Source organism: Equus quagga, chromosome 1 (assembly GCF_021613505.1).
Source record: "Equus quagga isolate Etosha38 chromosome 1, UCLA_HA_Equagga_1.0, whole genome shotgun sequence".
Lineage (NCBI taxonomy): Eukaryota > Metazoa > Chordata > Mammalia > Perissodactyla > Equidae > Equus > Equus quagga.
The window spans coordinates 166442129-166469501 of record NC_060267.1 but is presented as its reverse complement, the minus strand read 5'-3'; the positions used below and the strand labels follow the sequence as shown (position 1 = coordinate 166469501).

At 41.9% G+C, this 27373-nt stretch overlaps 1 protein-coding gene and 1 non-coding gene across 2 annotated transcripts in view; one reads left to right on the top strand and one right to left on the bottom strand.

The window, feature by feature from the left end:
* Positions 1–27373, top strand: part of CPNE4 (copine 4) — a 323198-nt gene that overhangs the window by 107365 nt on the left and 188460 nt on the right. The window lies entirely within an intron of this gene.
* Positions 24799–24905, bottom strand: LOC124231446 (U6 spliceosomal RNA). The gene has a single exon (XR_006886528.1). It is a non-coding gene; the product is annotated as a U6 spliceosomal RNA (small nuclear RNA).

Below are 27373 nucleotides of genomic sequence, written 5' to 3'. Positions count from 1 at the left end.
AAGTGTACAGTCCTGTGGCATTAAGTACATTCCCACTGTTATGCATCTATCACCACCATGAAAATATATATTTTTACAAACTATTTAGCACCTTAAATATTTACCATCGAGTTGCATTGTGTTTGTATTTGCTAAGAGAAAGCCAAACATATGGAAGCCTTGACCTTGTTTTCTGTGGAACACTGATAGACAGTTTTATTTACTGTGTGCTCCCATGTACGTCCCGTGTGAGAAATACCGCCTAGCATTCAGGTCTTGGAAATAATTTGATTTAAAACATTTTAACAGTGGTTGGGCTGTTTGTTGTATTTACCTGCATTCAAAAACCTGCCATAATCAAGTATTCCTCATGTGGTAAAAATATAAAACAAAAAGAGAAGTTTGGATGCTGCTTGCTGAGGAGAGTGAGCTCTGCGCTCAGCTCTAAGTGACTAAGGGTGGCTCTCTTTGAAGCTCTAGAAGACACAGTCCAAGAGGGTGTCTGTGAGAATATTTTACTGCCTAGGATTATCTCCATTATCTTTGCATTAAGCTATATGCCTAATCTGTCTGAGAAGTTCATTTTTTCATTCACTCATCATTATTCACTCATCAAACATTGATTGGACACCTACGCCATCATGCTGGCACTGGACTACAAGTAAAAGGTGTAATAACCACCCTCAAGAAAACTCATGGTCCAGTATGAGAAAGAGAATTGTTCTGAATGTTATCAGTGGGGTACGTGCTGTTGCTGCTGGCCAAGAAGTGCCTAACTGAGCCGGGAAGTGGGGTCAGAGAAGGAGTTTCAGACCGGGTGATGCCACAGCTGAGTCTCAGAAGACAAGCAGGAATCAGCAAAGTGAAGAAAAGAGGGCAGGATGTCTAGCCACGGAGAGCAGCTTGCCTTCCCAAGTAGCCTCACCAGGCTTGGCCCATTCTTGATCTGTGTTGGAGAGATTTGAGCTTGTAAAATAGACTCCTAAGAAAGGTGCCAATTAGAGCCGGGCACAGAGTGACTGGCAAACAGAAGCAGCTGTGTTGGGGTGGGGGGTATCCAGACAGGTCCTCATTGGCCTGCAGAACAAAGAAGCACCCCTGGGGAGGGTGGGTTTTGGCTAAGCGGCTTAGTTAATTTTCAGGTGTCCCTGTGTTCTTAAAACTCTGTGACAGCAAGACATGGGTATTTACTGCTCTGTGAGCACAGGGGTTAGCAAAGCCTTTCACTAAAGGTCAAACCGACCCATGGAGAAGTACATACCTCCCATATCTGGCTGGCAGGAACAGGAAAAAGGACCTTGAAATGTCAAAAGTGTTGAGTATATGAGTGCAAGTTGGTATTATACTGCCGGGCTGCCTGAGATGGGAGAGGGTAGGTGGAATTGGGAGAAGAAAGGGCATGATTCTCCCTATTCCCTCACCTATTTCTTTTCACTCAGTCTCCCCTTAAGGACTTGACGAGGGGAGGTGATTAGAAGGGGAATGGAAGAGAGGAAGGACATGGACATGGACTGAGTGCCTGCCGTGTGCTTTAAGCTTCAGCTCAGTATCATCTCCGTCTTTGACCTCCTGGACCAGCTAGACGAAGGCTCCCTTTCTGTGCTCCTAGGGTGCCCTGTCCAGAACTCCAACTTGATTTACTCTATTTCATTGGGAATTTTTTTTTCTTCCTATACGTACCTCCTACTCAAAACCATGACTTTCACAAAAGCAGAGGTTCAGATATTCTGGACTCCTAACAAGGACTGGGCACATAATAGGCACTCAGATTCTTAACTAACTGAATTGCATCTCTTCAATGGTGTTTCATGTTAGATGCCTCATTGAATAATCCTAGCAAACACTGGCATAGTGTGCACCACATAGCAGGACCGCTCTAAGTGCTTATTAACCCATGTGTTTCTCCTAAAACCCTATAAAGTGGGCACGATTATTATCTCTCATTAAATAGGAGGCCACCACATCACATAAAGGTGAAATAACTTGACCCTGGTCTCACAGCTAGTAGGTAGCAGAGCTGGATTTGAACCAAAGCAATCTGATTCCTGAGTCTGTGCTTTGAACTGTTATACCATTGTTCTTGCCACAGTACTAATAGGTGGATATTTATAACTGTATAATTCTGTTTTGCAAAGAAGGAAAGTAAGTCTCTGAGAGTATATGGGGGTTGCCCAAGACACACAGCTAGTAACTGACTGGCCTAGGATTCAGATTCAAATGTGCAACTCCAAAGTTCCTGTCTATTACACTCCAGAGCAATTTACACACTCTCAGACCTGGAGCAGTTGTCTCAAGTGCTTTGATTGAGGAAGCTGAAAGGGTTAAGGCATCCTTTCTTCAAGAACATAGGGTGGGGGCCGCCCAAAGGCGCAGCAGTTAAGAGCACACGTTCCACTTTCGCGGCCCAGGGTTCACTGGTTCGGATCCTGGGGTGGGGACATGGCACTGTCTGGCAAGCCATGCTGTGGTAGGTGTCCCACGTATAACGTAGAGGAAGATGGGCATGGATGTTAGCTAAGGGCCAGTCTTCCTCAGAAAAAAGAGGAGGATTGGCAGATGTTACCTCAGGGCTAATCTTTCTCAGAAAAAAAAAAAAAAACATAGGGTGAGTAGTTGAAGATAGGTGGCTAGTGAAAGGGTGGGAGCAGGCTGAACTTTCCCCTATTATTAACCTCTTATTTAAAAATGTGTGTGTGTGTTGTGTGTGTGTGTGTCTGTCTGGGTGAGTTCTCTGAATATAAAATTCATATGTGCATAGTGTAAAAATTTTGAAAAGAGAGAAAAGAATAAATAAGAAAAAGCCATAATAATCATTTCACCCTCCTAACGTTGCTAATTTCTATTCATCTAGTACATATGTATATATGTATATGTATATGCATAAATAAATGTTTATAAGTGAGTTTAGACGCACATGTGTGACTTTTTTGAACTTAACATTATAACCTAAGCATTTTAGAATTTTGTTGAGTATTCCTCAATGATGTAATTTTAATAGCTTCACAGTAAGTGGATAAACCATAATTTATTTAATCCTGATTCCTCTATTGTTGGCTATTTATCAGTGTTTACATCTCAGATAATTTCTTTTCAGAGAGTTCTTAAAACTAGAAGGGCTTGATAACAGACTTTTTATGCATGTGGTGAAAATGTCCTCAAGAAAAAAAGTATAAATTTATTCTGCCACCAAATCTATATGTAAATCTCATCTCCCCATTCTTTGTCTACAGTATTATTATCTTTTCAAAATTTGTCAGTTAGGGAGATGAAAAACTTTCTCTTCAGTTTTAAAATTATAATCCTTTGATGATTCAAGTGACGAGAACTCCTATATCTCTCTTGGTCATTTGTATTTCTTCTTTTTGGAATTGTGCTTTCACATCATTTGCTCTTTTTTTCATTAGGGTATTTTTATTATCCTACTCAACTTGTGGTGGTCGAGTGGTTAAGATTCGGCACTCTCATTGCTGTGGCATTTGTTCGTTTCCTGGTCAGGGAACCACACCACCTGTCTGGCGGTTTCATACTGCGGCAGCTGTGTGCAGCTGTGATGCTAAAAGCTATGCCGCTGGCATTTCAAATACCACCCGTGGTGGACAGGTTTCAGCGGAGCTTCCAGTCTGAGACAGATTAGGAAGAAGGACCTGGCCACGAAAACGCTATGAATGGCAGTGGAGCATTGTTAGATGTAGTGCTGGAAGGTGAGAGGATGGTGCAAAAAGACCCGGCAGGGTTCCGCTCTGCTGTCCACAGGGTCGCTAGGAGTTGGAATCAACTCCACGTAACTAACAACAAATCAACTTGTACAATCTCTTTATTTGTTAAAAAGAAGATGATGTATTACAAATATTTTCCAAATTGTTCATTTGTCTTTAAATTTTTTTCTTTTTGTTACATATAGAAGTTTAAAAAAATTAAACTATGAACTTATTTTGTAATTTTGTTCTTTGCTTCTAAAATTTGAATATGTCAAAATCAGAGTCATATTTACCTATGTTTTCTTAGACTTATAGTTTCGGTTTTTATAGTTAAGACTTTAATACATTTAATACATTTGGGTACATGGTATGATGTAGGTGCTAATTAATCTTTTCTGTTTTTCAATTGAACAGTTATTCAAAACATATATTGAGCGATCCTTCTCCCCATGGTCTTAGTACAATTCTCCCCTAGTTTTTTATTTAACAGACATCTGCTCCACCCTCCTTAGATAAAAGGCATTATGCTCTGTGCTGCTGGGTTTTCAGTGGGTGATTCCCAGCTTTTGCCCCCCAGAAACTGATAACCAAGTATGGTAAAATCAAGCTACCGAAATTAACTCTCACACCAGATCAAAGGTAGAAGGAAGGCAGTCATTTTGGTCATGGCCTCAAAGTTTCCATTAGAATATTGATGAAATCTCATTTCGAGTTGTAATCTCCTCTGTGAACGATGCAGAGATGCACCACCCAGATTCCCTTCAAGGAAGGTTACAGAGCAGCGGTGGGGGGAACGGTCATCGGAGAGCCTCTAGCTGTCAGATCCTTTAGAGTCTGCCTGGGTGGCAGAAGAAAACCTCACCCAAAGACATACCCTTTCCAGGGCATCTGATGACTCAGTCCAGGGTATAAAAGTCTAGCCCTTTGGGTACAATGCAGGGCAATTCTGACAGGCAATATTTCCTCCAGAGCTCCCCATGGGTTAGTCAAGACTTTATCAGCCCTGCATTGCAGCTCATCCTCTCCCTCTGCCAAATCCTGCTTTGCCCCCTTCCTCTTACAGGTGTTAATAATAAACATCTAATAAACATCTTGCACCTCCCAAACCCACCTCAACATCTACTTTTAGAGAAGCTAACCTGAGACACCCACCTTCTTCCTCCTTTGTGTACTGGCCTGGACCAAGGGGGCAAAGCAGCCCTTCCCAGGTATCTACAAAACTTAAATTCTGGAGACCTAGGAGAAATCTTACAAATGACTTTGGTGTACTAGGAACCGAGTTGGAGCGTGATGGGTGCATCAATTATCAAGTAATATGAATTTAAAATGTGTGAAGATACAAATAGAGAGGCAGAAGTTCAAGTTGGTAATAACCGATGTGTTCACAGAAGGTGTACAGGAAACTGCCTGGCAGTCAGAGAGAGTATGTGCTGGTGCTAACTTCTTAGGATTAACTTCTTAGGATATGATGAAAGAAGCGTAGCATCATCTTTTCATGTCCAAAGGGAGAATTTTATTTTCCCTGCACAGTGCAAATATGATTTCTCAACAGTGGCTGTGTAATGACACCTAACATTTACAGAGGGTACTGTGTGCTGGGCACTGCACTAGGCACTTTCTAAGGATGTTCGCCCTTGATCTTCACATGGAACATTATTGTCACCCCCATTTTCCTTGGGAAGTGTAAGTACTTTCCCAAAGTCATATACACTGTAAGTGGTGGACTCAGGATGTGTACCTCAGTAGCCCAAGCACTGCTTTATTCTAGATGTGTCAGCCACTAACCAGCAGTGTGACCTTGGAAAGTTACTCTAACTTCAGTTTCTTCTCCTCTAAAATAGGCATAATGGTGCCTATCTCATGGAGCAGTTTGGATGACTAAATAAGAGAATGCATTATAAAGCCCCCAGCATTTTATCTGTCACAAAGTAAACTCCTGACACATGTCAGTTGTTACTATCAGTGTTTTTATTTTCTAGGTTTCTGACATGAATTTCAGATTGTCTGAAGTATGTTTCATTTCTGGTCAAGGACTACCTATGGGAAGACTTCTAGTCACCCTGGCAAACTGATATCATATTGAAAGAACCCTGTCTTTCTCCAAATACAAAGAAATGCAAGGTGAAATATATGGAAGTATAAAATAAACACAGAGCTAAGCTTGAAAGTAAAACAAGGCAATCCCAGGTGCTAGAAATGATGAAGAGGAACAAAGCCAGAGTGTTTGGCAGAAACTGTTGATGACCAGCTCATAAAGATGGCAGACCTGACAATTGGCCTTTTGTCCTGGAGAGCTGGTGTTTAATCTCCCACATAGGCCAAGAGAAGAGGCTCTTGGGCATTGCAGCTAAGCTCCCGTGTAGATTTGGGTGTTACCCTGATTGGAAAATGGAAAAAAAAACCTGGAGAAGCATCAAGAAAGCTGGTCATTTACTTAAAGTCACAAATAGAGGCACTTGGAAGTAGTTAAGATAGTCCTGATGTACACTATCTGAATGTGTAAAAACCCAAGTCCAGAAACCAACACACAGAACAAGCAGTCTAGAACTAGTGTCTTGGCAGAAGCCAACGTAAAACCCATCCCTTAGGGATGACTCTAAACGCAGAGCACCCAGACTCTCAAGGGACACGAAGTGCTGAAGATGAGCTCACAATAAAAATTACAAAATACTTTAAGGAACTAAGCCACCATGAGAGAGAGGTGGCAGATGTAACAGACTGTCAATTTTGTACTCAAAGAACTAGAGGTAACAGCACAGTCTGAAAGAAACTTTAAAGGAAGTATTTTTAAAATATGCAGGAAGCTAAAAGGAGAGAAGCAATAGGCAAAAATGAGACTGGAAACAAAAGCCCTGGAGATGGGGGAGCCATGGGGAGGAGGACTGTAATAAATGGGGTAATCAGGGGAGGCCTCACGGGGAAGGTGAAAAATAAGCAGAGATATGGAGGAGGCGAGAGAGTTAGTTAAGCAGGCATCAGAGAGAGAGGGTTCCAGGTAGCGAGAACAAAGAAAGCCTTTAAAACGGGACTGTGGCTGATATGTTTGAAGACAGCAAAGACGTCAGTATAACTGGAAGAGAGTGACTAAGAGGGAGAGTTAAGTTACTTAACTTCCTGAGCCTCAGTTTACTAGATTGTAAAACAGGGAATGCCTACTTCTCAGAGTTGGGAGGATTAAATAATTGAAGCAGAGGAGCCATATTTATGGAAGAACACTGCTTTAGATCCTTTATGTCTGCTATTTAATCCTCACAGGAAGCCTCTAAGGTAGGTTGTATTGTCTCCATTCTACATATGAGGACACTGAGGCTTCAAGAAGTTAAATACCTTGACCACAAAGATAGTCAGACATCCAACTGGGATTTAAACACAGTGAGAGGTCTAACTGGGCTTCTCCAAAGCCCAAGCGTCTTCCATAATCCCCATGTGGAACAGCCAAATGCAATGATGGGTGTAGAGTAGGTGATTCATAACAGTAGTTTCCTTTTTTCTTGCCCTGGACCAGAAACATCAGTCGTTAATTCTGTCTTAGTTTGAGTTCCCCCAAAGCAGACCCTAGGTTCTAACATAAGTGTTTTCTTTGGGACGTGACACTAGAAAGCAGGCATAAAGGAAAAGGGAGAGTGAGACAGGGAAGAACGAAAAGACAGTAAAGGCTCTTACTACTATGGGCAACTGGGGCCCGGTCATCCTGAGGACTTTCTGAGGAATGCACCTCAGAACTGTCTCTCCAAAGGATAAGAGACTGGGACCTTCACCCATCAATTCCTGACTCTCATTGGTTAAGGGTTATCCCTGGGAGTGACAACTTACCACACTTCCAGAATGCCTTCCACATGGGCTCCCACGGCTTCAGAGAAAGTCTAGAGTCTTTACCATTTCCTTCTAGAGAAAATTTCAGCTGTGCATCAAATACCATGAGATCTATTTCCATTCGTCATTCCCTACCAAGGGGACCCAGAATCTCTGGCCCTCCAGCTGCCATCTCTTTCACAATATATTATATTCTCTTCTAGAATGTTTTAAATCTAGTTGCCTAATTCCAGAAACTATGCATGCCCTTTTTGGAATAAAATTCATCTTTTCAAAGTAACTAGGAACAATGAGCTCTACTGTGTGTGTGTGCGTACTATTTTAACTAAATGAGATAAACCAAACTGAACTTATTCAGATGTGTTCAAAGTGCGTTAAATGTTGGGAGCGTATGGATCAAATTATTAACTGTTTCAATATAATTATAAAGTATTTGTAAGATATGACATTAGTGAGCATTAAATCTGTTTGAATAGAGGTGAGACAGTAATAGAATGTGAAAAGCTTTTGTGTTGGATGTCTCTTTTCACTAAGATATTATATTTTTATTATGCGTTTTAGAAACTGTCATCTTCAGAACTGACCAAATTGCTACTTCCCTTTATATACTACAAAGTTTGACCTCCTTTCTTTGAAGTAGACATCTCCTTAAGATTTTGAGGATGCTTAAGAGCGGACTTCAGGGAAGAAATGAAGAATGGCAGAAATAGTGGTATTTTTAAGTCACTTAACCATTTCAAAGTATTTCCAGATCAATGATCTCATATTCTCATTCATTCATTAACTCAATCATTTAATAGCTAACTACTGGCAACCCTCTCTGTGCCAGCAGGCGCTTGGAGGTGGAGATTTGGAAACTTGTCTCTGCTTCAAGAAACTTGAGCAACAGGATTATGGCATGGCTGGTGAGGTCCTTCTGAAGTGCTCTGAAAGTGAAGAAAATGAGACAAAGATTAAGGCATTTACCCAATGGAACAAGTCATTAGTGTTTAAAAGAGCTAAAATTTTAACCAAGTCTCCTGGCTTAAGTAAGAAGCTCAGACATTTTTAAGACAGTGCATTTAATAAGGGTTTCACTTGGCATCCAGAATGTTAGTTTTTGAGCCAATCAAGACCCAGAGGGAAAATATTAGGAGAAGAGAGCATGCGAGAATTTCAGCAAGTATGTCCTCACCCAGTGAGTGTTTTTCTTTGATTTCAACTTGAATTTGGACTCCTCTGCATAGCTTAGCTGCAAACACTTTAAATTTAATTTTTCAGGTTTTTATTTAGAAAGACTCTGTACCTTGCTCTGCCGTTAAGATTGTGAATGGCCTTTGCATATTTATTATTCATTGGTTTCTTCATTTTAGATACTCAAATGACTGGGATAAAGTTTGAAGCTTTAGCTCTGGTAAACACAAGATGGGGTCCAGATTTATGGCATCGTCATCCTTATGGAGGGCAGGACAGAAAAGTCTCTTCCAACAGGTTTTCTTCAGCACATTTGTTCCTGAAAATTGTCTGCTTCTTGCATTATTCAGGCAATTTATGTAAAACTGGGGGAAACGTTCCTTGTTTTTGCTGGTCACTCAGGAACTTTGACTCCTTGTTAAGAGTGGGGCCAAGTTAGACCCAATTTCATTTTAGCTATACCTGGGTTTACCAACAGACAGAGATAGATTCATCCAGAGGTAATTTTGTTACCTCCCCTCGCCTCGCTCAGAGAAACATCCAGTCTGTCTCACTTATGCAACTTTCAGGGGACCCTGAGCAAACTGGTTTTCACCATGGCCAAAGTTCATGACCCTCTCTTCTTTCCAGCCCTCCCACAGACTCACATCCATCCATTTGAACTCAGGCTATTCCTCTTAGTCCTGATTCCACACTTCCCGCCTTGGACCTGATGACATTCTTAGCTTCTCTGGTTTTCCCCTTGGGCACTTGCCCACTTCTCCCTGGGCACTGGTTTTATATGACCCTCCAACTCAGTAAGCTGCCAACCCATTCTCTCTGAGAAGATAAGCCTGAGAGGGAAAATAAGACAGGTAGGAGAGAAAATGTGTGTACCTTGCTATCCACACTGTCTGGCCACCCTGGGAATTTTCCCAGCTTGCTCTGTTGCAGGTGCTCTACAAAAGAAACGTTTTCTGATCTGTCACACAATAGAATTTGAACAGGGAGGCTGACTATGGAGGGAGCAGATAATATTTACCATTTATATATCCTCTATTCTATGCCAGGAACTGCGCTTTACGTATACTTCCTGTATGGTAGTGATTATAATCCCCACTTTCCACATGAGGAAACAGGTTCAAGGAGGTTATATGACTGCCCAATATCATATCATTTGTAAGTGCCAGGATTTGAACCTTACTCCCAACCCATACTCTGTCTAGAACAGGCTGCTTCTCAGATCTGAACTGGACATGTCCATGGTAGGGAGTGGGGCAGTGGGCATTCAGGCAGTGCATCAGGCGAGGAGCTGGCCTTAGGGAGGTCTAGCACAATGAGTGCAGTGTCCCTAAAGGCAAAGGGTAAGAGTAGGCAGTATGAGGAGCTCCAGAAGACAAGGGAGCCTCATGAGAGATCTGCCATTGGTGCCCAGGGAACAGGCTTGATGTTGGACTTCAGCCAGACTCTAATCCAGAGGACAAGGGCAAGACCAAGGTAGGATCCCTGTGCAAGATGGAGAGCACAGTCACCAGAGAGAAAAACTCAGTCTTACTGGGGAACTTGGTTTTGACAACTGAGTCAGACTGTTACAAAATCAGTGTGAATCCACTTCCTGAAGACAGCTATGAAATTCCTTTAACACCCCTCATTAAATAATGGCTTCATTAAAGAGGTGTATTTCACCTCCAGTCTTGCCGAGGAGAAGTTCTCCACATCGTTTCTTTCAACCTTGCCCAAGGATAGGCACCAGGTGCTTTCCATTCCACGTCCTCGCCACCTCTCTACATGCCTAATGACCACTCTTGGTTTGGTGGGGCTTAAGATTCCGCTGGCATGTGGAAAGGGTGTTGGCAATAACGGGTCGGAGATTGTATAAGTCTTGGGGTACATATTGAGTCTCGATGAATGCTACTGATAAGACATCCTCCCCAGGGATGGGCAGCCACCATATCTCCTGATGAACAGTGAGGCCTAGAATGACAGTGAGTCTGTTCCTGGGTCCCTCTTGACCTGTCTTTCCAGTGTGACCCATCTTCCAATGGAACAACCCTTATCTACTCTCTGGGGAGGTCTTCTTGCTCCTCAGCTGTTTCCCCCAAAGTCTACTAAGTCTAATGAGGTTTGCTTTTGTTATTTGAAATTTCTAGGCTCTTGAAACTAAAAAAACTTCCTGAAATGCTATCATTTTTGCTCCGAAGTCTACTTAAAAACTCAACGCTGAACACATCTCATGTTTTTTCAGTCTTCGTTTTGACAGTTACAGACCTACCTGAGAGCAGGGTATGCTGAAGGCTCTTCTTCCTTTGTGAGTGCTGAGAGAGGTCAGGCTCAAGTCATTGCAGGGGAAGGACACGTGGGTTCCTCTAATAATAGCACCTCACCACACAACGTTTCAGGGGAAAAAAGAAGCACTTCCACATTAAAGATGTACCTTTACATGGGGTAAAGAGGAGGGGTAAGATGAACCCCTCTTTCAGGAAGACTAGTGTGTGAATTTTAGAAAGCATCTTGGATGAGACAAAGTCTGCAGGTTGCGTGTAATACAATGGCTATGTTCTGAGGATGGGAGGACATAGCATTTTCAGGTAGAAAATATAAAACACAGTAGCCTCTAGCCAACCTTCCTGTATGCTAGAGGACAGGAGTTGCGTTACTGATATAAAACTCAATGAATTACCCTGTTACTCTAATTCAATCTGTACACTTGCTTCCATGTACTTCTTAATGTCTAATAGGACACCCTAAATATGTGTGTGGCAGGTGGAGAATGAAGAGGGGAGTTACTTTCTCCCTGAAGAAAGGTCCTTAATCAAGTGTCAGCTCCTGATGAATAAAAGGACATTGTCCAACAAGATGCAATAGATGCAATGTATTAGGCGAGGTGGCCCCATTTTCAATGGTTTATGTGAAATGTTTTGGCTTGGAGATGCTGATTGCTTTCAGTCTAAACAATTTTGTGCTGTGCTTTTCCAAAATTGGCATCTGTTTTATCTCTAGGGGTATCTCTCTCACTTGGCTTCAAGGCATCAATTTGAAGCTGACTGGAATAGTTTTGTCTGAAATAAAGTTCCCATCATCTCACACACTCTCCATATCCCTGGTGGGTGGCAACACAATACCGAGGTGGAAATGTTAGCCGAGATGCTACCAGCCTCCTCCCTCTCCTGTTGCAGGCTCTGGTTTCTTTGAAGCCTCTGATCAAGGCTTTGGAAGCTCTTGAGGCAGTGGAAAGAACATAGACTTCCCCAGTTGGAATCCTGGTCTGCCACTTGCTGTCAGTGAAACTCAGAGAATTTCTTAAAAATCTTTGAACCTTGTTTCCTGACCTATGACAATCGAGACGATTTTATTGAAGGAGGTAGAATCACCTCCATTGGGATAGAATCCATGACAAATACGTGAAGAGGCTGACACACGATCCCCTCACTGAGATGCTTGGTGGGTTTGAGAAGCTTACTGGAGAGCTGGTGAGAAGTTGGGTTGGGACTGAGGCAGTGACCAGGTCAGAAAGATGCCCCAGGGTAAGCCAAGGAGGAGAGAAGAGGCCAACATGAAAAAGGATACTCAGCCCTAGAGGAGGATACGGGGCCTGAGCCTGGAAGTGTGGGTAATCATTTGCAGCTGCCTTGCAATTGTCTACTTCTGGATCACGTTTATGCATCAAGGCCTAGGAAGCCCCACAGCCTCTTTGGGCCAGTGCGTTTATTTTCATGATGTGTTTCTCCCACAAAGGCCTGTCTTACCAACACATTCTGATCATCTCCCAAACACAGAGAAGCCATAACGTTTGCGCTGTTTCCTTCACCTTTTAGTTCTGACGTCTGAGATTATGGACTGAGACAAATAAAGAAGAAAAAGAAAATGGAGAGCCCTGAACTCTCCTTGTTTTCCAGCTGGAACATTTCCAGATTCTTTTTTCGACTTGCTCTCTGACCCTGTGCAAATCGCCAGCAGGAACCCTGATCCACAGAAAATGGAACCTGAAGACTCAGGGCTTCCAGGCATCATTCTCATCTCTCCTTTTTATCTATCCCATACTGCAAATCTGGAGAGTTCAGGTTAGATGCCTCCAAAGAAGTGCGCTTTCAACGGCACTTAAACTCATGAAGGAAGGCATCCAACGCTTCCTCTCTCTTCCCTGCTCTCTGTCTCCCCATTCTATTTCTCTACATATTTTAGACATTTATTGTGTGTGAACTAAAATTCTACCCCAGTAAAGATGAGGAACTTTCTTTCAAAAAGGAAATGATCACTGAAATCTGTCTCAATAACAATCAGAGCTTTTCCAGAACTTATGCTCTGAGCTGTCTGCCACAGTACAGTCCATTTTACGGCCTCCCAACCCCTGTATCTGCCCCGTTCTCTCCTCTGTAGGACCTATGGCCATTTCACTCCTTACCAAGACCTTCCCTACAGACAAAAAAGACAAAAGAAAAGAAAGCTAGAAGAGAAAGAAAGCAGACTTAACTATTTAATAGCCCAGGGAAAAAGAGACCTGCATAAGAAAGAAGAAATTAGACCAGTTCAGTTAAAGGAGGATTTCTGAATTGCCTTTGGATTTCATCTTTCCTTCCTTTCTGCCCCATCCCTTATCAGCCAAAAAAATTGAGGCAAACCTTAGAGTAGGATTTTAAGAGAGGTCCTTTTAAGTGAAAGACAACCGCTGGTTTAGAGTTGGCTTGAAGAAAAAATCCATCTTCAGAGAGGCCGCATAGGGTGGTGCTATGGTTTCTATTATTTTTATTCAGGAGAAACTTTTTAAGAACAAAATCTAACTCTGAACCTCTATGTGTTAAAAAGTGAGGTGGGAGGGGGACAGTGGAGGACAGAATGGGGTCTCTCCAGCTTAGCTTCCCCTTAGTTCTTGGTAGCAGCCCCTGAAGCACAAAGACGATTCCCAGCGGCCACCAGATCACTTTGCCTTGGTAATTTCATGGGCTTTGTGATCAGTCAGGCCTGGGCTTATTTATTTTATTTTACTTTTTAAGGCAGATTAGCCCTGAGCTAACTACTGCCAATCCTCCTCTTTTTGCTGAGGAAGACTGGCCCTGAGCTAACATCCATGCCCATCTTCCTCCATTTTATACATGGGACGCCTATCACAGCATGGCTTTTGCCAAGCGGTGCCATCTCTGCAACCCAGGATCCGAACAGGCGAACCCCGGGCCACCGAGAAGCAGAAGGTGCAAACGTAACCACTGCGCCACAGGGCCAGCCCCAGGCCTGGGTTTAAACGTCATCTCTGTCACTCTACCAGCTAGAATGCTTTTAACTGCAAGTAACAGAATACTCAACTATTCATTAATTATTATTAATTATTAATATTCTTACAAACCCAGGTTCTTTCATCCTTTTGTTCCTCTATCCAAAGCGTGTTGGCCTTCACATTCAGTCTCGTTCCACATTATAGTAAGACAGCGGCCACTGCTAAAGACATATATCCTCATTGTTCAGTGTCCACAGGAAGAAAAGCGGTCTTTCTCTTTGATTTTTTTTTTCAGGGTGAAAAACGTATTGCAGAAGCTCCTCAACAGATTCCTCCTGCTATATTTTTGGCCGGTACTAGAGAGAGGCTCAGCTCTGTACCAATCACTGACCAAAGAGAATGAGATTACCATTTGGGGTTTTGGCCAATCATGCTTCACCTCGGGGTGGGAGCCCATCTTCCCTGAGGACCCTGCCTACTGGATAAAGCTGGAGTTCTATTACCAAGGAAGAAGGGAGGAATGGCTATTGAGTAGGCAATCAAGTGGTGATCTTGAGCCTCAGTTTCCTTACCTGACAAATAGAGAAAACAAAACCTGTCTCACAAAATTGTTGTGAAGATCGGTAAAAGATAAAATCAGCAAGAAGTTTAGAAAAGGTAGTTTTAAGTATGTCTCCCTCATAAAGTCTTGAATTGGCTGGAAGATTAAATAAAGTCCTGTGCCTTTGTGCAGGAAATTCAGCTGTCCCCTTCTTGTAAGGTACAGGATCTTCTGCCATCAAAACTCTAATGAAGCCGCTTACCCATCTCTTCGAAGGAACAGATTCAAGTATTACTTAGTGAGGAGCCAATGCGGTAAGTCTAGTCCAGTTCCAACCTTCTGGAATTGCTTCTCCTTTGGAAACAAGATTGAAAGATGGTCCACTATTCTGAGGGACAAAGATCAACCAATAGACAGGTAATTTTCATCTGATGTGTGCATAACGCTGCTGTGAGCGCTCGTCCCATCACATACTCTGATTTTAAGTTAGCGCAGTATGTTCATCTTTCATGTACTACAAGTTAACAGACTTATCCTGAAAGGCATTATGTTATTCAGTTTCTGAATTTATAGGAGCCCTCTTATAAATGTTTTTGAACCAGCTTTAGTTATAAATTTGATAAATTTTTCTCATTGAAACGACTAAAAGTCATACGAAATCAGAATTACACTAAAAAATTTAAAATGTCAAGTCATCCTAATATTGTGTTGTAAGTTCTACCAATATTATTTTATTTCAGTGAGAAAAGTTCAAGAGATATTCAGTGTAAACCACCATGTTTAGAGTACTTAGTTACCAGATGCAATCTTTTTTTTAAGCAAAAGTATTTTGATTCCCTCTCTGCCACACCTTTCCATGATATCTCAGTGATAGTATTTGGAAGCTAAATACACTTATAAACACATACTTGGGTGTAAAATATTCAGAGTAGTTTAATAAGTTAATACTTAGAGAAAAGTTTTCCCTTTCTGTGCAATGTAGAAAGCTGCAACACCTTACACACACATTTTGTACATTGATATATAAAAGCGTTCACCCCTGTGACTATTTGGGAAGTAGTTTGGCCACATATTTATAAACCAATAATTATGCTTTAGAGAATAATTCCTAAGGAAATAACCCTCAAATATGAAGAAAATGTTGGACAGGAAGATATTCATCACCCTGATATTTTAAAAGAACAGACATTTGGAAGCCACCAAAAATATCCAGCAATAGAAAATGTTAGGTCAGTTTTGGTTTAGCGACTTAATGGGGTATAATGTAACCATTTAAAATATTTTAAAGAGTTTTCATAACAAGTTAAAATGTTCACGTTAGAACATGAAGTAGAAAAACAGGATGCAAGATTTTGCAATTATTAAAAATCGGAAACCAAATGAGATTCTTTGGATAGGCAATTTTACAAAATGGATGATATGAACTGTGTTGTCTGCTACAGTGACTGTGCGTGCACGATTGGATTGTGAGTGACTGGTTTTTTCTTTGCATTTCAGTATTTTCCACATCTTCACTAATAATCATGTATTGCTTTTATCATAAAAGCAAACATTAATTTATATATTTATTAAACTAAGAGAGAACAAGTATGTCCTTGATGGAGCTAGTTCGAGAATATTCCCTCAAGTTCTTTACGTTTCTCTCTACAGAGATTGAAATGCTGGTCTAACAAACCATATGGCTGGTCTTTCCCCACCATATTACCTCACTTAGCAGGTTATGAGATTCCAAATTGAGAGTCAAGAGGTTTTGCCTACTGTGGATTCTGTGACATTCTGTGCTGCCTAATAAGTATTAGACACTCAATAAAGTGTTCAACTACAGCCTTTTGTGATTTACCATGAGTTAGTTCAGTACAAAAAAATTCAGTACATTCTAGAAAGGTTTAAATAAATATTTGGGTAATTGATCATTTATTAGTTTTCAAGGAATCCTGTGATAGAATTTGGAGGCATATTCTAAACTTGTTGAGTTATATTTCTCGAAGAGCAACCAATCCATCTCATTCCCAGAAAGAGCATCTCCCGGGGTGTCTGTTAATGGTGTGTGTAGGTAGCACATAGGTAGCAGCCCAGCCTCCAGTAGACAGAGTTCACTGGGCAGCTCCAAGTCCAGGTTTTCCCCATGCACATTCATGATGTAGCCTACAGATCACAATTCTCAAAAGGAACAAAATGCCAACAGGAACACAATGGAAGGAATGTGCTAATATTAAATCACACCCTGCAAGATCTGGACAGATAAACATCCTTCCCCTCCACACTCATTCTTTTTAATTGACAGGGTGTTACCAAGCCGTGTGCATTTCTCAAATCTGAGTAGAAATACCAGGGGTGACTTCACATCAATAATTTCTGTTTCAAGGAAAAATTATGGCTTCTTGCGTTTGTGGCTCTCTGATAAGTCTGCTACGGGGGGAGATGCATCTGGTGATTCTGATGCTGTCAAGAATCCCTAAGTGGAACTTCCCTGTACGTGACTAACATGATGATACCACTTCATAGCGCACATACTCTACAGACACTGTCTGGCAGAGCTTCTATGACCATATGTGGCAAGACTCTTGAGATCTCATTCTGTAGTTCTTGTTAATACCAATTAATACTTAAAATCTATCCCACCCATTCATTCACTTAACATACATTTGTTGAGCACCTCCATCACATTAGGCTCTGTTCTTGATGTGGTGAGGTATGGGCCACATAGCCTTTTTTCTCTGTCAGTTCCTTCCTCTTGATCGTAATGAAGATGGTTCAGCTTAGCCTTGGGATGTTGCTGCTTGTAGTGACCCAACCCCTGTGGTAGAACAAGGAACCTGCTTTGAGGGGTGAGAAATCTGCTAAGCCTTCTAGGAACATTGTTGCCCCCTAGGAACTTCATTGTAGCCTCACTCCATCTGTTGCCTGGTCGTTTGCTTATCGATGATGAGGAATGCTGGTGACAGTTCAGAAAAGGACTAGAATGCCCTTAACATAGACCCTGGGGCAGGAATGACTGTGTCTGGAAATGTGTGCGATGGAAAAGAATTCAACATCTGATGCTCACCTCTAACTGTGCAGCAGGCTCTGAGGTGGAATCAGGAGCACATGAAACCATTGTCAGTACTGACCTAATGAGAATGGGGGTTTTGAAAAATCAGTATAGATTCCATATCCAAATTTCTTTATCATTGGCCAAAAAAATAAATAAATAAATATTGTATGCCCTGTAACTTGTATATGTTCATTTGTGGCCTTTTAAAGATCTCTTTCTTGTTTCTTCAACAAATATTTATTGAGCATCTATTATGTGGCAGACTCTACCCTAGACTGAGAATACAGCATTAAAGGGTCAGAAACACTTCTCATTTTCGTGGAGCTTGGTGGGAGCAAGACTTTAACAAATAAGGATATAGAAATGAGGAATTATAATCAAGATAAAGACTACGAGGACAAAAAGATGATCACACGTAAAATTTCACTTTAGCATTTCAGTTTCAAGGATCTGAAATTCTTTTTTTTTTTTTTTTCTGCTTTATCTCCCCAAATACCCCCGGTAATAGTTGTATATCTTAGTTGCAGGTCGTTCTAGTTGTGGCATGTGGGATGCCGCCTCAACGTGGCCTGATGAGTGGTGCCATGTCCGTGCCCAGGATTCGAACCGGTGAAACCCTGGGCCGCCGCAGCAGAGTACATGAACTTAACCACTCGGCCATGGGGCTGTCCCCCTTTTTTTTTTCCTTCTTTTTTTTCTTCTTCTCAAGGATCTGAAATTCTATTAGGAACAAAAATCTTATGATTATTAAAGCTAGGAAAAACATGTTTTTTTTATTCCTTGAAAATCTAAAGATATAGTGTTTTATTTTAAATTGATGTGTGACATCAGCGGACATTGCATTTAGCCATTACTTTTATAAATAGATTTTCATGTGTTCTGGTTTGGTCAATAAGATGAAATATCCAACTTCTGAAAAAATACGTGATTTCCCCATATTTTGCATGTGGATGACTCCAGTAAATGACTTGGGAGTGATGTGGAATCTACAGCAGTGTAGATTCAGGGATCCAAATCATGATATTTAGTTCAGTTAGTTAGGTCAGGGAGGTTTTGGTGGCAAGGACACAGCCTAAACTGGTTCTAAGGTGGCAGAATCTCAGGATATCAGCTTTAGAAATGGCTCTTCCACACTTGTGTACCAGCAGATGGTCATAAGCACTGGGCAGAAGACCCCAGCCCTCTTCAAGCTATACCTTCACTCCTGCCTCAAGAGGATTACCCCACAGTTTCTTTGGGCTCCTGGAGCCTCCTCCAGGTGTTGGCACGCAAGACAGTTCAATGCTATCTGCCTTCCAGGATAGCCACTTGAGCAACAGAAAAGTCATCCATCTTTCCCACACCAAATGGTGGACATCCTTAATGCTCCTGCCCTCCCCTCCAACTCTCTTCTTTTACTGCTTGAATAGGCACCAGGGAAATATTAGCAAGCTCACTGCCCAAGCAGGCATCCAACCAAGGATCATGATACTTGTCTCCCTTTCCTGCGAGCCCCACGGATCTCTGAGGAGGGCTCTCTGGCAGTGACTCTGCTCCACTGAATTTGTAGAATGAAGCTTTGCCTCCCTTTGAGAGGGGAGAGGGAAGTTACCACACTCGCCCTCAGCTAGTAAGAGCAACTCCAGTGTTTCTTGGCCTTCCTCCCCTTCCTCCCCAACCTTAAGCTTCTCATGAAGGCAATGATGGTTAGGAATTTGGCTCTCTCCTCAGAGGGGGTACCTGGCTCCCAATTTTCTCTTTAAAATATGGGGTACTTGACATCTATGTCCTCAGCTTGAGGTAATTCTGGGGCAACAGGAGAAGCTCCATTTAAAATCCTTTCATGGTTGTAATATACTCACACAAACCTAGAACTCAACAACTGCCTGCGAACCCGCATGGTAGCTGGGTCAGTGTTCAGAACACATTTTGTGCTGCAAAAATAAAAAGAACCCACATACGTGTAGAAATTGATTAACTTGAAGTAACTTAAAGGTTTGAGGTTCTGGCTTTGTTGTTGGAGTGAATGCATCATGAGCTATGCAGACTCATCTGGGGTGTTTTGGGGCCCAGACAAAGAGTAGTTTAGCTCTGAGAATAAATTGAAGGTTTGTCTTTGGCCCCATTTGGCAAAAAGTGTAGGTAAGAGGAAAAAAACAATCTCATCTCATAATGCAGTTTTAATTGTTTCACTTTTACAGAGAGCGACTTAAAAGATAGGACCCACGAATAGTTATTCACAGTCCAGCTCAAAATAGGGGAGGGGAGAGCTCCCTTCCCCGCATTAGTCATGGCCAAGCAGGATTGCCCCTGCTGCCATGTAAATTCTAGAACCTGCCAGATTGGTCATCCAGGAAGGAGGAGCAGGACGAAGTGAGCAGATAGGAATGCAGAAAGAAGCTTCTTAAACAGACAGACTGTCTTGTCAGCCCTGTGTTTCCTTTCAGCTGTCCCATGACCACTTGACAGGAGGATTTTATCCCCCCTCTCTAGACAGGTTGTCATCACTGTGGCTTTGGGATCTCAGGTAACCATTCCTTTCTGGACAAAATTCACATCTAGGCTCCTCACGAACCTATCATAGAGAAAGCATGAATCTTTCCTTGTTGGCACAGACCAATGAGCTGTCAGTTATCTTGTCTACAAAAGTTAACTGTTAGATTTATTACATATATATTCTTCACACAAGTGTACATCCTCATTTACAGACAGCCATGTCTCATGATTTGTCAGACAAAGGGAACCTGCCCTTGAATTTTATTTACATCTTCCCACAACCCTGAGGGAGACACCCACCAGTGGTGTGTCTGTATTTTCACTTGTGTAGCAAATTGATTTTAGAGCTTCCAAAACCTCACCCCTGAGCTTGTACTCTGATGGTGCGTATTCAAGAAGAGGATCATTGAAGTAAATAAGTTACCTCACCTAACATTAGGGAATTCATGTACTAGAAAATTCCATGGGCAACAGGATGTGGATATCTCTAACAGCACCAACGGATGACAACAGCTTGGATGAGGTCGAGATTTGTAAATATTTGATGAAAATCCACACATTCATGCCAGCACATACCTAGAAAATATAACTTCTAGTAGCAATTCACTCTGCTCAGTCATCAGGGCTAGGAAGTATTTGAAACGTCTTTTTCTAGTGTATGTAAGATACAAAGAACTTATGAATTCTTTTGAATAAACAAATTGCTTTGAAGGGGGAGGAGGTAGGCTTTCTCTCTAACTAGACTAGTTTGGGGCTCGAGTTTCCTTCCAGGGGACTCATTCAGTATTCATGCCCAATCTGGTTGCACTGCGGGGAAGTGTGGCATTGAATTCATGGTGCAGAAGATAAAAAACAAGGCAAAATCATCCTCGACAGCAGAAGGAAATCGCTTCTGCTGCTCCCGGGCCTTTCAACAGCTGATCAGAGGGAGCCATTCCCCATCCCGTTTAAGATGAAGTTGGTCAGCAAACATCCGTCTACACCCTTCTGATTAAAGCAGTTTTTACAGACGGTGTTAGCTGAGTCTCAGCCAGTTCAAGGTCCTTTAAGTGCTGCAATTTCTTAAATTGAGAGATTCTATTTGATACCAAAACAGCACTGGGTGGAGAGAAAAGATCAACACGAAGGGCGTTTACACAAAAGAGGATTTCTGATTCAATTTCTATCCCCATGGGATGGATTCGTTCCGGACGCAGAATATTACATTGATGATAGAATTTTTTTCAAGTCTCTCCTGCATCCAGTTTAGCCTCTTTAGTAGTTTGTTTTCATTTCTACCTCTCCTTGCAAAACAAGAAATTGGAATTCCTGGGCTCTGACAAAATCTCTATTTCTTGGCATCCATGAGTGACCTGGACAAGCCAACAGAAGTCAGGAGTGGGTTCTAAAGTAAGTGAGTGCAAATGTTCCTCAAAACCACTCTTGGTTTCCTGCAGAAATGGTGGGAGCGGGAGAGCGTTGAAACTTCCAATACATGCTTAAGCCTGATTACAATCCTAAATTTTAGCCTCCTCTTCCACCAAGCTTCGGGATTCCAGATCGCCTAGCCAATGGCTGCAGGGAGCTACTTTTCTTTGCCTGTCTTCCCCTTAACCAGACCTGGGAGGAGAAATAAAGCAAGAGAATGAAAAAGCCTAAAACTCTAATAATCTACAAACTGGAGACTTGGTTTCCAAATAGAATAACAGGAGGTAGGCTGTGTTTAATAAGGGTACTTGACTTTCTGGATACAAATGCTCAAAATGTGTTTCTCTTAAAAACCGTGGAATCTGAGTGTGGGTGTTTGGGGAGAGGGGATTTGGGGAATTGAAAAGAAATCTTTCTAGCCCAAAGTTATCCTTTTGGTGGACGGGTTGGATCTGAAGCTCTTGTTTTGAAGAAATATTCACTGAGGTAGCAGAGGGAAAACTTGTGCCTGTGATTTTTTTTTCCTTTCAAGTCTGACAAAGCATGAACAATGTTCTCTCCTTGCCTAAAGGAGAAAGGAGTCACGACTGGCCCCCTAGCCCTCCTGTCAATGCCGCAGTCAAACAAAGGGAGCCCACTGGGCTGTTTGTGTAAAAATGCCATTTACTGGGCTCAGACAGGGCCAGCCCTTCGTTATTGAGTCCTGCTAATTTTTGAGCCAGTCTGAACTGGTTTTTCTCAGCTTTTTAAAAAAAGCCAGCTCTAAATGCATGTCTCAATATGGCTTATCACTGTGGAATAGAGGGTAAAACAAGCTGAAAAGTGATGGAAGTCTTTTACTAAACAGCTAAATAGAATACACATGCATCCCACACACACAGGCATGCACACGTGCACACACACACTTAACACTTTCCACACCATGTGCCTTTACTACCCCATAACCAGATGTCATAGATAAGCTACAGACCAAAGACAAAAGCAGAGCAAAAGAAAGAAAACAAGGAAAAGTGAGGAAAAGGGAAGGAGGGAAGGAAGGGAGGAAAAAAGGAAGAGAGGGAGAGAGGGTGAAAAGAAGGAAGGAAGGGAAGAAGAGAAGGAGAAGAAAGGGAGGCAGAGAAAGGACAGTTCCCCTCTGCACACGTGCATTTATGCCCAGATTTAGACTCCATTTTAAAGTGTTGTTATGATTTATTGTGCATACAACATTAACAGGCATCCAAATGCAAGAAAAAATTTACTTACATCGTTTCAACAACAAATCAAACTGTTTTCACTCTGCTGTATCTTTTCCTGTCCCCATCCCGATGTTGGCATCCATTTATCTGCCATTGGTCGTTGATTCTGGAGCAGCATTGCTTATGAGGGACGTCACTGATTTATTAACTGCTTTCCAGAACAACAAAAAAAAAATGAAACAATGTTAAATGCCATTGTAAAATGCATTGTAAGCACAGAAATTCAGCGTAACTGTGAAAACTGCATCTTAGAATCAAGGAAATTTGTAAGTTACCATCTCACTATAGATATGATTTTAAATCTTGGTTTTTCTAATTATCATAAGCATTTTGTAGAGTTGTATCTAAGCTTCATAATTCTAATTTTCATAGCATCATATTATGTTATCAAGGGACATCCTACTGACCATTGTGCTTTGACAAATATTTAAGCCTCTTCCCAGTGGTGTGCTTGAGCTGGCTTATACCAGCTCATGGGCGCCCATTGTGCACATCTCCTTCCTACTTTGCATTGAAATTGATAGCTTGAAACTGGCCATGGTGGGAGTCTGTACACCATGAAAATTGAGAAATATTTCAAATTGGCCAACACCCCACTGCTTATTCCTAAAAGTTTTGCTATTATATATGATACTGTAATGACTATCTTTGACTAAGCCCCCCAGGTGTTCGCCTTCTGGCATATGGAAGAATTCCACCAATGGGATAATGATAATGAAACAGTAATAATGGCTACCGCTTCTTGAGAACTTACCACATGTAAGTTACTATGTCAACCACCTTCTTTAATCCTCAGAACAACCCTATAAACTAGGTATTATTATTTGTAATTTCATTTTACAGATCAGAAAATTGAAGCTTGGAATAAGTAGCTGACCCAAAGTCACACAGCTGGTGAGTGAGTGAGTGGCAGGGCCAGGGTCTGAATGCAGGTGGTCTGCCACCAGAGGTCATCCCCTGAACCACAGTGCAGTCAATAGCATTCCTAGAACTCTAGCTGTGAGCCCCAAAGCTGGACTCTGAAACTCTAGCTGCCAAGCCCCTCCCTTCCCTGTTATAAGCCCAGTAGGATTCACATATTCCCCCTGGCCGCCCTGAAGCTTGGCAGCCCTGAAGATGCTGATGCAGATCTGCTCAGGGTGTCCCTTCTCTTCCACACATCATTTGTTTCCAATCGTCAGTGAGTTAACGCAGCATCTCCATCTTCAGGGTCTTCAGCACTTATTCCTCAGATTCCTCTTCTTTTCCTGACTTCCTAATGATGTGGCTATCCTTCAGAGGGTTCTAGGCTCTTTGCCTCCGCCTCACTGATGTCACGTCCATCATCTCATCTATCCCTCTCTCTTCCAGTTTCTTCTCCTGTTCCTTAATCTGAGAGGAGTCAATTGTTGCTTCAGCCAAAGACCACCAGAAGACCGACTGATCAAGAAAACACAGTTTATGAGACTTGCTGCCGTGAGGGAGAAGCCACTTGGACAGAGTCTTAGTCGTGTCTGGGATGGGAGAGGTGAAGGAAAGATATTAAAAGATTTTAGTGTCTGGGCTGGGTGATAGAAGGCAGGGAACTAGCTGGGGTTGGGGAGAGTTTGTGATCTTTTTTTTTTTTTTTTTTTTTTTTTCTGAATTTCCAAATTTTTATTCTGTGTTTATAACTTATTTAATGAACAGGCATTACAGGGGTCTTCTTAATCAGACTCTCCAACTGCATGAAGCCCAGCATCTTATTTAGAATGAGCGTGTGCCCAGGATCCATGTTATCTGCAGTCTTCCTCTGCAAAGTGTAAGAAGACCTCAGAGACAGAATCAAAGTTCTCTCTGGTGGGTGGGGGCAGGCGGATTCTGACCAAGTGCACATCCCTAGCCAAGGTCGCTTCCCTTGGACCTGTTTCTGATATATTTACTCCTGTTTCAGGGTTTCCCATCACCAGGGGAGGAAGGAGAGCTGTTTAGGGCCAGGTCCTTTCTGTTCTAATAGCAGCATGGTTCATATTATAGGCTAGGAAACATTTAAAATTGTATTTAACAAGCCTCACAGCTTAGGAGGGGCCTGGGGATAAGGGCACAATGATTTTCCCAACTCAGCATGCTTCTACCTGTGTTTTCAATTTTTGAAAAGTTTTACATTTGTCACTTTAAGACAATTTCCAGTTATTCTGATTAGCTGGAGCTGGTCCCCACTGGAACCAAGCTCCTACCAAATATAGGAGGTCCCACTGGAGGAGGGAGTTGTGGTGAAGAAAGCGGACAGGCTGAAAAATATGGAACGCTTCACGAATTTGCGTGTCATCCTTGCGCAGGGGCCATGCTAATCTTCTCTGTATCGTTCCAATTTTAGTATATGTGCTGCCGAAGCGAGCACGAGTTTGTGATCTTTTGATTGGTGGGCACAGTAAGGTGGACAGCCTAAAGCAACTCGATAAACAAGCCATTAGTCATCAGAAATAAGCTATTATGCCAGTTCACGGTTTCATCTTCCCGATGCCAGTATTTCCTAGAGCAACTAACTAAATCACTTTTGCATGTTCCTAGTAATGTTTAGCACAGAAAGAGGAAAAGTGCTTGGTTCCAGGATTGTTTATCAGAGAGAGAAATGTGTGATATTTTCAGTTCTTAGGAGGACAAGGCCCTTCGCTGCTTAATGCTTATGAGTTCCCCAGTGGGCCCTCAGGCCAGGAGCCTGGAGCAAGTCCCTGAAGACAATACCAGTAACAACACAAGGTGTCACCCACAGGATGCCCTCTCTCCCACAGTCCACTGGGTTTAGGTCTATTTTATACTTTTTCTGGGTGCATTTCCTGGCCTTAGAGACACCCAGGACAGTATTGGGAGGCCTTTAATGTGTCAGTCACAGAGCTCTTCAATGTGTCTGGTCATTGTCTTCCCTCATAAGCCTGTTGGGAAGCTGCACAAACAGGAAACTGGTAGCCTGCTTTGTTCTACTAGGGGATTCACAAAGTAAATATTTCGGTTATGTATGTCTTGCTAATTGCATAAAGGAGTTTTCTTCTTTTGAATTGTGATCATAGGATAATTTCCAGAAGTAGGACCACATGGTAATAGAAAATGAACATTTTCACAGCTCTTGACTTATATTGCCAGCTACCTTCTAGAGAGGGCTGCAACAATTTATCCTGCCAGCAGCAATGCACGAGTGTACATTTTCACCACAATATAGCTAGCTTTAGGTTTTATGGTTCAAAAAATCTATATGATAATTTAATTATAATATTATTTCTCATATTTAAATTTCCATTTCTTTGATTTCTAAGGAGGTTTAACTTTGAATACACGGTCTTTATAACAATAATTAGAACTAAAAGATAAGCAGAAACAAAATTTCAGAAGCACCTAAAGATGCCACCCAAAAATAACTATTAATATAGTTGGATATATCTTGAAACACCTTTAGGTTTTTTCTTTCTAGAAATACCTTCTTTTTTTCCTATAAAAACGAAGTCACACTGTTCAACCCGTGGTTTTGTTTTGTTTTTTTTTTTTGCTGAGGAAGATGTGCCCTGAGCTAACATCTATGCCAATCTTCCTCTATTTATTAGCATGTGAGCCATCAGCACAGGATGGCTGCTAACGAAGCAGTATAGGTCCATGCCCAGGAACTGAACCTGGGCCGCTGAAGTGGAGCATGCCAAACTTAACCATGAGGGCACCAGGGCTGACCCTCAACTTGTATTGTAACCTGCTTTTTTTTCACTCACCCACATATTTTGAATACTTTTCCATGGAATAATACGTATCACTAATATTGTACCGACGGAACATTTTTCCATGGTTCTCCCAGCATAAACATAGATTAAGAACATAGACTATGGTGCCCCACTGCTGGGTTTGAATTCCAGGTCCACCATTGAGTAGCCATGTGACTTTGGGAAAGTTATTTGCATCCCTGTGACTTAGTTTACTCATCTGCGAAATAGGGATCCTCATAGCACTGCCTCATAGGGTTGTTTTGGAGATTAACTACATTAAAATTTATAATACTGTGAGAGCCTGGCACACCATGTAAGTGTTTGCTGGAAACAATGTTAGGTGTGCCATAATTCATTAATCAAAACCATGTTATTGGACATTTCGGTTGTTTCCTTTTTTCTTCTGTTACAGAAAAAGCTGCAATGAACATTTCTTAAATCCCTAAATATTAAACTGTTTGATGGGAGAACACATAAATATTTAAGGCTTTTGTTACATATTGCTAAATTTTCCTCCAAAAATATATCCCGTAAGCAGTATAGGAGAGTGCCGTTTCTTCCTTGATGTTAGTAACCAATTTCCTGTAGATTCTTTGTCCGCCTGAGCCAGGTGAAGGCTGGGAGGTAAACATGATCTGATTGGAGAGCCAGAGGCACCATTTTCTGTGGCCTCATCTGTTCTGCCCATCATAATCTCCTCATTAGCTGGCCTAGGACTTTATCTATACCAGGGAACATTAGCCACTTAGGCGCTATTTTAAAGTGAGAAACAGTAACTGGTAATATTACGTTTAGGGTTATCATTAACTTGAGCTAAATTACAATGAGACATCTCCAGAAATAAATGGAAGATTTGGAGCAATAATGACTCAATTTATTGTCTCTCCACGTGAGCATAACGAGCACTGGACAGGTTCATCACGATGGGTGCTGCGGAAGGGTGTGCTTCGAACCAGCTGCCTCCAAAGAAGGCTGCTTGCATGTGGCAGCTGAGGTTCACGTTATCTCCGTTATTTAGTCAGTGGCTAAATCACGTTTATCACGACACTTTATTACTTGTCCAATTGAAAGGGGAAAAGCTCATTGTGCAAGAGAATCAAATACTGGCTGCTTTCTCATAATT